Genomic DNA, 13876 nt, shown 5'->3' on the forward strand with positions numbered 1-13876 from the left:
TATAATATAATATGATATATTATATGAATATTATTCAGGCGTCAAAAAAATGAAATCTTGCCATTCGCAATGACATGGGTAGAACTAGAGAGTATTACACTAAGGGAAATAAGTCAACCAGAGAAAGACAATTATCATATGATCTCACTCTCAATTTAAGAAATGAAACAGAAGATCATAGGGGAAGGGAGGGAAAAATAAAACAAGACGAAATCAGAGAGAAAGAGAGAAAGCATAAGAGACTCTTAATCATAGGAAACAAACTGAGGGTTACTGTTGGGAGGGACAGGAGTGAAGGGGATGGGGTAACTGGGTGATGGACATTAAGGAGGGCAAGTGATGTAATGAGCACTGGGTATTATATAAGACTGATGAATTACTGACCTCTACCTCTTAAACTAGTAATACACTATAGATTAATTAATCGAATTTAAAATAAAATAGATAAAATAAAATACAATAAAGTAAAATAAAAATGTGACCTTGAATGAAAAAAGGAGCCTGTGCCAAGGAACTGTATTGCACTCTTGAAGTTGAGGGTTGGGAGACAGGAATTTACAGAGCACTTTAGAAACCCAATATTAAACTTACAAAGATTATATTGTTTGGGAAAAGAAAAGACTTTATACTACCTTGTTTGTGTTCTTCTGACCTTTCAGAAGAGCCTGAGGGCTTTGAGGGGGAAGTGTGGAATGTTGTGCACTGATTGTTCTAAAACCAGTTCCAGTATGCAGAGATTGTTTTCTTCTTTTTCTTTTCTTTTTCTTTTTCTTTCTTTCTTTCTCTCTCTCTCTCTTTCTTTCTTTCTTTCTTTCTTTCTTTCTTTCTTTCTTTCTTTCTTTCTTTCTTTCTTTCTTTCTTTCTTTCTTTCTTTCTTTCTTTCTTTCTTTCTTTCTTTCTTCTTTCTTTTCTTTTCCTTTTTAAAAAAAGCTCTGGACTCGAGCTCTGTCTTTATTGCTTTGTTCCTGTGATAGATTCCTTTGCTGTGATATGCCATGGGTACCACTTAGACATTTGACAATAGCATTGGTGTCCAGGTGTTTGCCTTGTAGGTTTGGGAATCAAGCTGGGGATGGAGAACAGGAGGAAATAGAGGGGGACATTAGGGAACAGAGAAAATGAGGATGAGAAGGAGACAGGGGTGTGTTCCTGGGCCCCCAGCATGGTTGAGGAGGGGATTTCAGACTCTGTACTGTCCCCCACTACTGGCTTGCAGCTGCCATTGGAATCTGCACCAGGGCTGCTTAGGATGATTGCCCTGTTTGCTTCTCTCTCTCTTTTCTCCACCACTTGGGCTCATTTATTTTCTTGGCGGAGGAGTGGGGTTTTCTTGCTAACGGGATTCTTCCTCATTCAGCTTCACTACCCTTGATTGTTTTCCTTCTTGGAGCATTTCCATGGAAAGACATTTTATGGTATCTGTGTGGCAGTGTTCCTTAGGTGAGACTCCATACTGGAAATGGCAGACAGGTGGGGGTGAGACAATGGATCGTGGGTGGTCAACCTCCCCGTTGAAGAAGGTTGGGTCTCCAGACACAGAAATTGGCAAGGATTCGAGACAGTGGCAGATGAGAGTTCCTGAAGAAGCCTGGCTGTTGGCCTCCCAGGGCTTTGTCAGACACAGTTCTCCTGAGCTACCTGATGAAACAAGCCAGACCACCACATCCTTTCTGAGATGAAGACCATGTGACATGAAAGAGGATTGCATTTGAAGAGTTTTATGGACATTCTGTTAATGTAAATCCAATTTCCTTTACCACAGAGGTTGTGGTTGGAATTCTGAATCTCTTTTCTCTTGCCTTCAGATAGAATTCATTAAATTGATGTGCAGAGAAACTGTATTTTGCGTTTCTAGGACTGAGTTTATTTGGAAGATATTTATTCTCTAGCAGATATTTATTCTCCTCTCTGCTTAGCCTTCCTGTTTTTTAAATCTCCTTGGCAAGGTCTGCATGTGGGAGTTCAGAGGGCATGACTACTTTCTGCCTGTCTGGTTCATTAACATCCCTTTAGTGATGGATTTAGGGTTGATGAGAGGAAATACTGCCTTTGGTCTGCCCCTAGCATTTAACAACACCCAGGGCAAGGGTACAACTGAAGGTGCACAAACCATATGTCAGAATATTTGCAAACTATAAGCCACACTATGCCCAAAGCCTGGCTAGCATCCTTCTTAGGACACCTACAGGCTGTTTCCTGGGACCAGAAGCTGATGCTCTGGAAGCTAAGGGTTGGGGTCCAACCCTTCCTGTGAACTGGAGTGATACTTTAGTTCTGTTGGGGTCAGGTGAAAGCTGGGTCCATGCCCGGTACTCCTGGCTGATGACCGGGACTATCTGGACTCAGGATGGGAACTATGGACCAAGTCAAGCTCCTACAGAGTTGGGAAGGATGTGTTGTCCTGCACTATGCTTCATTTTTTTCTTGGGGTTTTAATGTAGTTCTAGGCATTTCTGAAAATGATACTACTGGAGCAGAAGACAAGAGAGGGAGGATGTGCATTTATTTGGAGAAATCCATCTGCCGAGACACATCTGATACATAATTTGTTGTTTCAACTTAAAACAAAAGCAAAGGCAGAGGATATGAACCCTTTAACTGTTCTCCTGCCTCTATTGCAACCACACCTTGGCCCCTCAGTCCCCACTGCTGTGGGTAGGGATGCTCATTACACCCAATCCTCCTCCTCCTTTACCTTTCCTTCACTCAATTACTAAACTTTCAAAAAATTTTCTTATAAGGCTAAAAAGAAAAATGGTCTTTGTGTCTTATGTGTGTATGTGGGGTCTTCTAAAACGCAAGACCCTGATCAGAGGCCCCTTTGCCTAGTTCTAAGAGAGATGTTAACTACTTTGATCCTATCACTTCACTGTAGTTGGTGGCCCTGAGCTAGTGGGAGGGCCCTGGTCCAGGTTCTCTCTCTCCTCCTCTCAATCACTAAAAGAGCTATGGATCTGCCTAAAATACACAGAGCACTGTGGGTACAGAGAGATACTGGTGATATTTATTTTTTTTCTCTGGTTCCTGTTAACTCTGGGCATATATTTATGACCATCGATAATAAAAAATATTTATTTCCTGCTTGCTCTGTGCCTGGCACAGTGCTCACACTTCTACTGCAGCAAGCAATTTCATTGATGCAGCCCAGTGATCCTATGAAATAGATTTTACCATTAGATTTAGCCCTCAGATGAGGAACCTGAGTTCTGGGGAGGTTAATTTACATGTCCAAATCCACAAAGTGAATAGTGAGTCTGACCCAAGGGTCTACTCGCTACCCTTCCTCACACAGCAAGTGGTTTAAGGTAGGACCAATAATGTGATCTGCCCTTCAGGCTTGTGTTTCTGTTTGTATGTGCTTCTTACAGTGTCTGAGGCTGATCCATGAGGTTCCAAATAAAGAAACAACACCCTGTGATAAGTAGAATAATGCCTCCCCCTCTAATATCCGTGTCCTAATTCCTAAAACATGTGGATATGTTTCCTTACATGGCAAAGAGATTTTTCAGATGTGATTATGTTATGAATGTTGAGGTAGGATTTACCATAGATTATTCAAGAGGACCCAGTGTTATAATTTTGTAATCTCAAGATTTCTGGAAGTGAAGGAGGGAGCAGGAGAGGCAGAGGAAGTTATGTGAAGACAAAGCAGAGGTTGGAGTGGTGTGATTGCTTGCTTTGAAAGTAGAAGAGGACCAGGAGCTAAGGAATGCAGGCAACCTCTAGAAGCTAGAAAGGCAAGGAAACGGACTCACCCCTAGGGTCTGTAGAAGATCAGCTCTGCCGATCATTTTAGATTCCTGAACTTCAGAACTGTAAGATAATAAATATGGGTTGGCTTAAGTCACTAAATTGGGTAATTTATTACAACAGCAATGGAGAGCTAGTACACTCCCTTACCAACCCACCATAACCACCTCTTGCCACCTTCAAATCATAGTCTCAATCCCACTGCCTTTGAGTTGCTTTTCTTCCTGATTAGATCACATCATTTTTTAGCTCCCAGTAACACATTGTGTCCTCACTTTTTTGGACTTAGATTTTGAGAAGTCCCAATGTGTCATCCAGTGTTTTAGGGAAAAATAGGCAAGGCAGACAGGTAGCTGTGCAGGGGGCTTGAGGTGACAGGCCAGCCCTTTGGCTTCTGAGGAACTTCCTTTAACTGGGAAACCTAGTAGTTGACTGCATGCAAGTCTATGTTGAATTACTTCTTCCCACCCTAAACTTTGAGTGAAGTTTCTGTACAGCATTTCATGTGTACTGCAGCTATGGTATAGGCTTTTGAAGGACATTAAATGACTATGTTTGGGCCAGGATGGGAGAGGTAAATGCTCCTGTGAAGCCAAAGTGGCAGAGGCAGTAGTGACCATTAACTTTTCCAGGAGTTGCTCACCTACAGGGAATAATCCAAGGTACTTTTCCTGTGGAAAGCATGTGTTGGCCATAAGAGTTTCAAAATGAAATTCCTTTGTGATGTGAATGTACTTCACTGGACCAATAACTCTTTTCCAATGCTAGGTGTGGGGGCATGATTGGTGAAGCAGAGGACTGTCAACCCCAGGAATGAGCAGAGGCAGGCTCTATGAAGTTAGCTTCTCCACAGGTGGGTTATTGCTCCCTTTATACCTAGCCAGGGCCCCCGTTACCTTTAGCACAAGGTACTGTAGCTGTTAAATAGCACATGTCTTTTGCTAATTTTCATTGTAATCATTAGGTGTTCAATGATTGCTAAATACATGCATGCTGAAAATATGCACAAACCTTTTGATCAGCTATAAAGCAGCAGTTTTACAAATTGCATTTATTTTTTTAAAAGATTTTATTTATTTATTCATGAGAGACACAGAGAGAAGCAGAGACATAGACAGAGGGAGATGCAGCTCCTCACGGGGAGCCTGATGCAGGACTCGATCCCTGGACTGGGATCATGCCCTGAGCTGAAGGCAGATGCTCAACCACTGAACCACCCAGGCATCCCACAAATTGCATGTCCTCTAATGATCTTAAAATTCTTTTGAAATGCCATGACCCCCTACACAATGTGACGATTACTGTCTTTTAAGGTTAAAGAAGTGATATGACTAGTGAGAGTAGACTAAAACTGGTTATTACATGCTGCATACCCCCACGTCACCAACTCTGTCTATAGTCACAATACTGGCTTAAGCCTAGAGAATAGTTTGGTTATTTAGGTAATCTTTTGGACTTCTAACATTTGTGCTAAAACCAAATAGGTTTCTGTAGGTAGTCCAGTAGGTAGGACTTTGTAATTCACCAGCTACCTACCAGGTTAGTGTTTTATCTTCCAAAGAAGGGATTGGAAAACATTTACATAAGGGTGGTGGTTGTGGGATAGGTGGTTGCTTTGGAATTGTGGTGGCTGTAAAAATGCAGTGACAAACTGAAGGTATTATTTGAGATGGGAGAGGCGAGTCTGACAAGGGACAACAGAGATGAGAAAAGAAGGTAGGAAATGGACAGTCCAATCAGCAGGCAATGCTCTCCATTGGACCCATGGTTTAGAGGTGCTGATATCCTGGAAGCAGTGTGGCAAGCAAAAAAAGAAGCAATAGCTGTGTTCATTTTCTCCTATTTGCTCTCCCTTTTTCTTCCATTCATAACCCATTACCACAGTAGCTGGTTGGAAAATACAAAGGGATTCAAAATAATTGATAAATGATGATGATTATTTTTATTTTTACTGAGGAAGTAAGTTTTATATAAACAAGTAGTCAAATCAAATTTGTGATGAAATTTTCAGAGTTCTATCTATAAACTCACAGATGTTCAGTGTGTGTTCCTCATGTCACAGTGCTTATTGGTCCTGTCATCTGATTTACCCCAGATCCTTTGAGAGAGTCTCTGTTGATGGATAGATAGATAGACAGCCATGATGCCTTCTTCATTTCCTCAAGGTGTGAGGAAGAGTTGGTTCCAACATGACTCTTGACCACAGATTAATCTATAACCTAGTTACTGAGCAGTGCTACATTTGTCAGTGTTCAGTCTTTTTGAATACCCTGTATTACTACCTGTTTGAGTTTACTTTGTCTTTCCTGGTAGCCTTCTGGTTTTGAAACGAAAAATCCCAGAGCTAAACTTAGATGTTTTAATATAATGTACAGTCATTCTAAAAGGAATAGGAATTCTTGTGAAAAAGAAGTCATTAAATTCTAGGAACACATATGGAACACATAATTAAAGGGAGCTGCCCAGTTGTTTACAGCTTGCATCGTGATTTGGAGCAAACTCAGAGGCTTCAAAAACAGGTCTTTTTACTTTTCTGAAATGTGTGCTTTGTATTATTCTGGATTTATTGAAATTCTAAGTCTCTCTTAGGAGGCCAGATGAAGGAGTTAGAGCCCATTTATATGGACTCCATATGGGAGAGTAGAGAAGCCACCAGAAGTCAATTTCATTATTCTCTTTTCAATTTTTCATTTTATTATTCCAGATAAGGACATGGAATATATTGCTGGATTGGACAGCTATATATATATATATAGACTCAGAACTGAGAGACACAGTGTGTCCCTATCTGAGATTTCTAAGAAAGTATTGTGATGAGATTTTTCAAATCACATAGCAAGCATAAGAAATGGGAAGTTCCATCGTAAATTCAGGAGCAAAGACTAAATCATTTTTGGAATTGTCTGTGCTTAATGAATTGAAATGATAGTGTTGATCTGGTCTTTTATTGAAAACTCAGGGGGGTTTATATAGTATTAACATATTTTATACAATTTCTTTGGAATTAATTTTCCTTTCAATTTGAAGTGCTCAATATGTTTTGTCATTTAAATTCAAGCCTACTGAAGAAGGGTTGAATTATTTCTTAGTTTTATTAGATTTGGATTTTTTTAGTGAGTTAAAAACTAGAAAGATTCCACATAAGAGTGCTTGTTTATGCCATTTTATTTATTTTTTGAAATAAATTTCAAAGATTTAGATTCCACATAAGAGTGCTTCTTTATGCCATTTTATTTATTTTTGAAATAAATATAGCTAAATATGTTATACTTCATTATGTATTAGTGTCGGCAATGTATAATCAGTCAATTTATAAAAGAAGTAAGCAAAGGCTTAATGGAAGTACTGCAGATTTTCCTTTGGAAGATGAATCCTTCGGGTTATCTCTACTCTTAAGTCTTGTTAAAGAAGTTATATTAAGTTACTTAAGCATATTCCTTGGAATGGCCTGATATTTCATCGCATTTTAAAGCATGTGTTTCCTTTCTAAAGCTGTAGGCCTTAATATTGCTGGGGCTGGAAATAAAAATTTCAAATGTCAAAAATTTCTCACACTGTATTTTCAAAGAGAACAGACTTTACCAATGTGAGTGGTTGATGCTTTAAAAGTTCCAAGCAAATGTTCACTTATAAATGAAATTCTATTCCATCTGCCCAGTGAATCCACATGAAGCATGTCACCTTCACTCCACAATCATTCTTCCCTTGGTGTAGGTCCTTATCTAAAAACCCAGGAGATGTGCCCCCACTGAACAATACCACATAGGAATTGTTCAGTGATGCTGTAGGTTCCATTCCAATGTATTTCTCAAGGGCTTGGGGAAGAGTGCAAACTCCAGGATTTTTAGGAAAATATAATTGGGGAGAGCATATGGTCAGTCAAATCTGTTATTCCTATCCTGCAAAATCTTTTGATTCCTACTTCTGTATTACAGTATGGAATTTCTAGTATCTCAGTATCTCAACTTCCTCTAATTCTAGCATCTCAACTTAGTCCATGTTTCCATCAATTATTGTGGCCACAGCTAGAGCCACCACCCAACTATTAAAGCTATCACATTAAATCTAGTACCCTCACTAAAAAAATTCATAAGTATAACTTCAACCTGATGTAAAACTATGTTTTTCCCTCCTTAGTATAGCAATCTTTTAATCAGATTTTTCTCTTTGCAAAGAGTAGAGGACCCTTTTTACACAGATTTCCAAGATTTTTCCCTAAAGAGATTAGCAAAGTCCTATAATTCCCTTTTCTTGCATGTAAGCTTTTTCCTCAAGTGAGCACCCTCATTCATGTTGGCCTCTGATTCTAGGTCTAGAAATAATAGAAGTGACTATGGTGTGGGGAAAGAGAATTGGTGTGCTGGTTGTTGTGTATTTGCTCTTTCCTATCTATTCTTTATCTTCTCTGTCTTGCTGTGTGCTTTCATAGGCTAACCTCTAAGGATTACATCACCTGGCCTCTCTTGACCTCTGGTTTTTTAATTGGTTTAGATCAATGGTAGATAGAGGATCCCGGAGAGTGGTGGGGTGGGGGTGAGTTCAGAGTTTTTATTTTCCCTAATCTTTCTTCTTTTGCCAGGGACTGTATCCTTCTATAACATTAGCTCCTGTTGGGTGGCTCTCTTGCCTGACAGTTCTTGCTGGGTTCTGGTCACACCTCTTCATTTCCTTGCTCCTTTGGGCTCAGTGATAATGATGGCTTCTTGCTGGTGTTATCATTGCTTGCCTCATCATATCGTTAGTGCTTCCTTATTCCTTCCCAGACCTCTGTAAATAGTTTTAAATTAAATTCTCTTCAATGGAAATTCTTGGGTATTCTATATGTTACCTATAAGTATCCTGATAAAATTAACTTTTCTTCTCCAGAATACCTCCATCAGGTAAGGCTGTTTTATTCATGTTTGTGCAAACAAATGATAAAGGCCCCACTAGGATGAGGAAAGAGGTTGCTTTGACTGCAAAGGAGTGTAGCTGGTTATTTGGGGCCTCCAAGTTCTCAAATCCTGAAAATTCCACTCCAATTGTTGGGATCCCATTCTTTTCCATTATTGCTTCACATTTAACTACAAAGCCCTACTGAATCTATGAATTCAATCATTGGAGTTTGTTAGGTATTTCAGTGTCTTATATCTCTAAGGCATGAAAGATTCTTTTTTCTAGTTTAGTTTGTGCTTTGATATATATATCCAGTGATTTAAATTTGTTCTTTCTTTTAACTGGCCAGAGCCAACTGAAGAAGCCATCCACTTATCTATACAGAAGTATTCATGTCTTTTGTTCCATGACAGGAAAAGATTGGTCTCCCGTAGGCTTGCCTTCAAAAAGCACTACATTTTAAGTGATCCCAGTAAGTAGTTTAATGAACTATTTCTTCATTGTTTGCCATGAGTTGCAAGATTCCCTTTACAGGACACGAGTGGGATTTTTACTGTCTTCAGTCTGAATCAGGCCAGATGACCAATCCTAATTTGCCCATTTCTTTAAGGGTCCATAACCTGCCGTTCCATTCCCTGGTATCAAAATATGTTTCAATCAACATGCTTGATTTCAAGTAAGAGAAATTGACTTTAGGTAGCTTCAGACAGAAAAGACATTTTTGAAAGGATGATGAGATAATAGAATCCATTCCTGGAAAATGGGACAGAAACTAAGAGTTTAGAAAATAAGGAAGTTAGCTGTAGTCATGCCAGAGTAATAGCCTGGTTAAGATTCTTACCATGGGGGATCATCCATAGTCATTGATGGCTTCCCTGTGTTACTGAGGCTGTGAATTATTTCTCAATTGTTCTTCCATTTTGGGGTCACTTTCTCAGGTTCCAAATATCAAAATCTTAGGATGGAACTCTGATAGCTTAAGCTGTTGATGCTAATGAGTGAGTATGAGCCTGAGCCTTGCCTCTCAGCAGTATTCACACAGAAGGGAATTCTTGCTAAGTTAAGGGAGGAACATTCAGTTGCTGAAAACATTCAGTTTTAGTTAGCTAAAAATCAAGACAAAAACCAAATGAAACAATCAGTGTCTGCACTACCTACCTTGCCTACCTGACTTTGTGAGTGGTAAGAGTCCCTTTGCGGGACCAGTGTTTGAAGAGCAGTCAAGATGACTGGTCACAGTGACTCCAGTATGGAAGTATTCACTATGCAAATTGGAGGTGGTTTAAACTTTGTGATGGGAGTCTTTTATAGTCTCAACTCATCTTCCTTTCCTCCTTTTCCCTACTATACCAATTATCACAGGGTTTGTTGATTCATATTTCACACTACCATAGTGATTTATAATTTTTTTTTATTATTTGTAATTTTGGCTGATTAGAAAAATCACTAAGTGGTATACCTAGCATCAAACATTAATAAAGTAGTATTGAGACAAGGTAAAGGACAAGAATGGTATTTTAATTATTATTTCCTTATTTTTCATTGATATAATTTTCTCTGTTCCAAATCTTGTTTTCCTGAGTCCATAAAAATTTAAAAGTTGTACATTTTGCATTTGTTTTGCTGCAGATAATTTTTTCCATTTTGATAAAATTGACTATTCAGTCAAGGATGTAATGTTTTGATTTTCGTTATTGACTTAATGCCATTTTTATAATAAATAGGGGCATGTTCTATATTTCTTTTAGCATTTTGCCAACTCATTATTTAAAAATTATAGATTTCACATAATAATAATAAACTGCCAAATCCCTCTGTTAACTGGAGATTTATAAAAAGCTAATGTTTCCATAGAAACCTTTCATTTATGAACTATAAACACTGTGGATTGCCCTAGAAAATCCCAGCATTCCCACAGGTGAACATAACTTTGTCTTCGTTGGTGAGGCCAGCTTTTCCTTCATTATCCAGAAATGAAAAAATAAACAATTTTGAGTAGCTAATATTTCTCAATTAAAAGAAGAATGATATTTGGGAACATTCTGAGTGAGTCTTAGAGAACATGTAGGAGCCATGGAGTTAAAATACCATGTTTGTATTTTAGTTTTTTCTGTTCACCCCAACCTATAGAACAGCTAGGGGAGACTTCTCTTACTGTAGTATGCTCATGAAGGGAATATGAGCAGGAATTTTAATCTCTCTTGCTGGGCCTGTGTATCTTCTCCTTCATTCACCAGACACTGTCTCTCACATGGTACGTGTATGGTTAGAAATGCTTCATTCCTAATTCCAGAGAGAACAGCTTGGCTTTTGACTTACATGTTGTCAAATAGCCAATTAAATAAAATTTTTATTTTGCAAGTGGTGTTAGGGTGTTGTCTAGATAAAATATCTGTCATCATCTCGTACTGGCACATCTGTTGACTGGATTTAACTGAACCCAAAAATTGTAGGGTGGTTAGGACAGCAGATTTGGAATGGGATGAAAAACAAGGCAGGCCACTCCTGGAAGCTCTATAGTCTTTATTACTTAGAGTGTTAGCTTTAAAAAAATGACAGCTATAGTTCAGACAGGTTCTTTCATATTTAAAAAGGAAGTCTTAAAGTATCAATTAATTTTAATGAGCAGTCTCTCTACTGATATGTACATATATATCCCTAAAGACATTCCAACTGTACTTATCAACATCTGGAAGCAGTATTGGGAAAACTGTATGCTTAGTTTCTAACTTCAAAAAGCATTCATTTTTTTGAAAGGAATCTTTTGTAAATTCTGGAAGAAGCCTGTGAATAGTTACCAGAAAAGCATTTCAGTGTATTATACTGTCTGAGTTATTAGGGAATCAGATGCCTAAAACTCAACTCTGGAGCAATTTGGAGTTTAGAAAACAAGAGAAAAATATCAGCAATAATGCAAGTAGATTAGAAAAGCTAATATACTGTTATACTCACTGAGGGGCTTCCTTCTCTCCCCCCTCCTTCCCTTTCTCTCCCCTCGCTCCTTCATTCCTTCCCTCTTTCCCTTCCCTCGCTCTTTCTCTCTTTTTTTGGGCTAAAATTTCAGCAGCTATATAGCTAGCACGCACTCCAAAAGATGAAGTTAACTAATGCTTTGACTAATCAGAAGAATGGGAAACTTCTATTGATAAGTAAAAACTTTAAAAATACTGCTCTGCATATTGAGAAGCATGGGAGAAATGGATGGGGAAGGAAAAAGAAGACAGGAAGAAAGCAAAAAGAAAATATACATCATGGGAAAGACAACACCAAAAGTGGCAGACACCAGCAGACAAAGCGCTGAGACTTGGATGGTAAGACAGATAAGGTAGGAGCATGATGTTAAAGATGTACATCAGAACCCACAAATTCACTACTTCATTCATTCCAGCCACATATAGAGTTAGTACTATGTGCTGGGCACTAGGAAAATCCAGAAGCTTCAAAGGTAGATAAATACTGTCTCTGTCTCTGTCCTCCAGGTGCACATTTATGGGTAAGAGTGAGAGACTGTGGACACATGTTATAGGTATGATGCCAAATGCATGAAAATGAAACAGTGGGAGCACAAAGTAGGAGCTTGTCGCCTCTCTTCCTTTCGTTCTTTCTTTCACGAACGAGGGAGAGAAGGCTAGAAAAGGCTCAGTAGAAGAGGTGACACTTGATTGAGCCTTAAAGGATATGTACTTCTTTACAGTTTCTGGCATAGTCCAGAAACAGTGGATATAGTCAGAATGAGAATTAATCACCCAACCAATCAGTGATCCTAACGGTGCCAGAGCCTAAGACAAGTGTTTATGTTTGGTACTACTCAGATGTGCTTTAAGACTTAACTTAGGGATTCCATCTACTTGGTGAACCATACTTTGATCACCTTGGCTTGACCTGTCCTTATTTGAATTATCATAGTCCCCTGAACTGAGTTTAGACTATGAGCCACTTCGAGATCATATTGCTTTCTACTTACATGTAGTTTCCCCCACTACTGAATTGTTAATTCCCCAAGGTTCTTGAAACATATCTCTAGTAAAATATGGCATAGGACATTGAATTTATAGTTACAAAATGAGTGAATAAATGTAGTAAGGCCTTTGCCACCTCAAAGGATTATTCTTTAATTATCTGAAAAATATAATACTTATGTCTAGCCCCTTCTTTAAATTCTTGGAATTATGAATGTAAGGCTCAGCTTGCATCCTAGCACAGCTTTATCTCACTCCTGAAAAATAAGCACATCTGAAGGTTAGGGAAGAGTAGTGTAGATATTGACTTTGGATCTTATATGCTTTCAGGAAAATGTCACCTGTGACTAAGAAGTAACAGTTTTTAGGGGGATGGGAGGATGGTGGTGAAACTCCAGCCCTAGACTGCTACTCAGGGTAAGTCATGGAGAGAGAGTGGGAATCACTTACAGTGGTATGAAATTCATTTGTGAAGGTTACCTCAGTGTTGTTCCATCTGGTGAACTATTGGTTAAAAAGTCAGCTGTGTCACCTAAATAGATGGCACTGACTCTATAATATGAAGTTGTGAGATGGGATGTTGCCTCATTAAATTCATCCATTAGCTTGTCAATGTTGATGAACAGGAGAATATCCAAAGGCCCTAAATTTAAATTTTTGTTTGCATTATTGAATTCTTATTTTCATCTGGTGACTCAGGGCTCAATAGTTCTCTTTTGGAAGTTCACCTTACCTATCCCATAAATTTTCTGTGGGTGGTAAGATATGTTTTTTTCAGGTAGCTGGGAATGTAGGTCAGAGTGTTTGTAAGAACTACTCTGCAAATGGAAAGTGTTGCAGTATATAAATCTAAGATATTATTATTGCCATTACCTCTGCCTACTAATTATATAAATACCAGTTCATCCACCAAAACCCAACTTTTTAATTGAGATTACAAGGAATTTATAACCTTATCTTACTAGCCATCTTATTTTTTTTTTAATTGCCTTTTAGTGTTTACATGGTCAAAAGTACCAGGCACAAATTATAACGTACAGATGAATAGGTAACACAAATAAAAAAGTGACCCACTCTGGACTGTTCTCCATTACTTTAGGAAGGATCAAGGGGAAGTAACAGGACACGCAAGTATGAAGCAATTTTAATTTATTTAAAATTAATTGAAGGAGGAAGGAAACTCCAAAATTTATAAAATAAGGTGCCTTTGGAGATTGATTTTGGCTAAATGTATTTTTAAGAATTATGTTGTCATATGAAGTAAAAAACAAGTAAATTCTTTGAAAAATTTT

General features: G+C 38.4%; 2 long non-coding RNA genes across 2 annotated transcripts in view; both read left to right on the forward strand.

The window, feature by feature from the left end:
* The window catches only part of LOC140633643 (uncharacterized), a 440888-nt gene that overhangs the window by 59255 nt on the left and 367757 nt on the right, over nucleotides 1-13876 (forward strand). The gene's annotated exons all lie outside the window — the stretch shown is intronic.
* On the forward strand, nucleotides 8880-13104 carry LOC140632965 (uncharacterized). The gene is made up of 3 exons (XR_012030605.1): nucleotides 8880-9097; nucleotides 11690-11950; nucleotides 12915-13104. It is a non-coding gene; the product is annotated as an uncharacterized lncRNA (long non-coding RNA).

The sequence above is a fragment of the Canis lupus genome, chromosome 5, assembly GCF_048164855.1.
Source record: "Canis lupus baileyi chromosome 5, mCanLup2.hap1, whole genome shotgun sequence".
In the NCBI taxonomy this organism is placed as follows: Eukaryota; Metazoa; Chordata; class Mammalia; order Carnivora; family Canidae; genus Canis; species Canis lupus.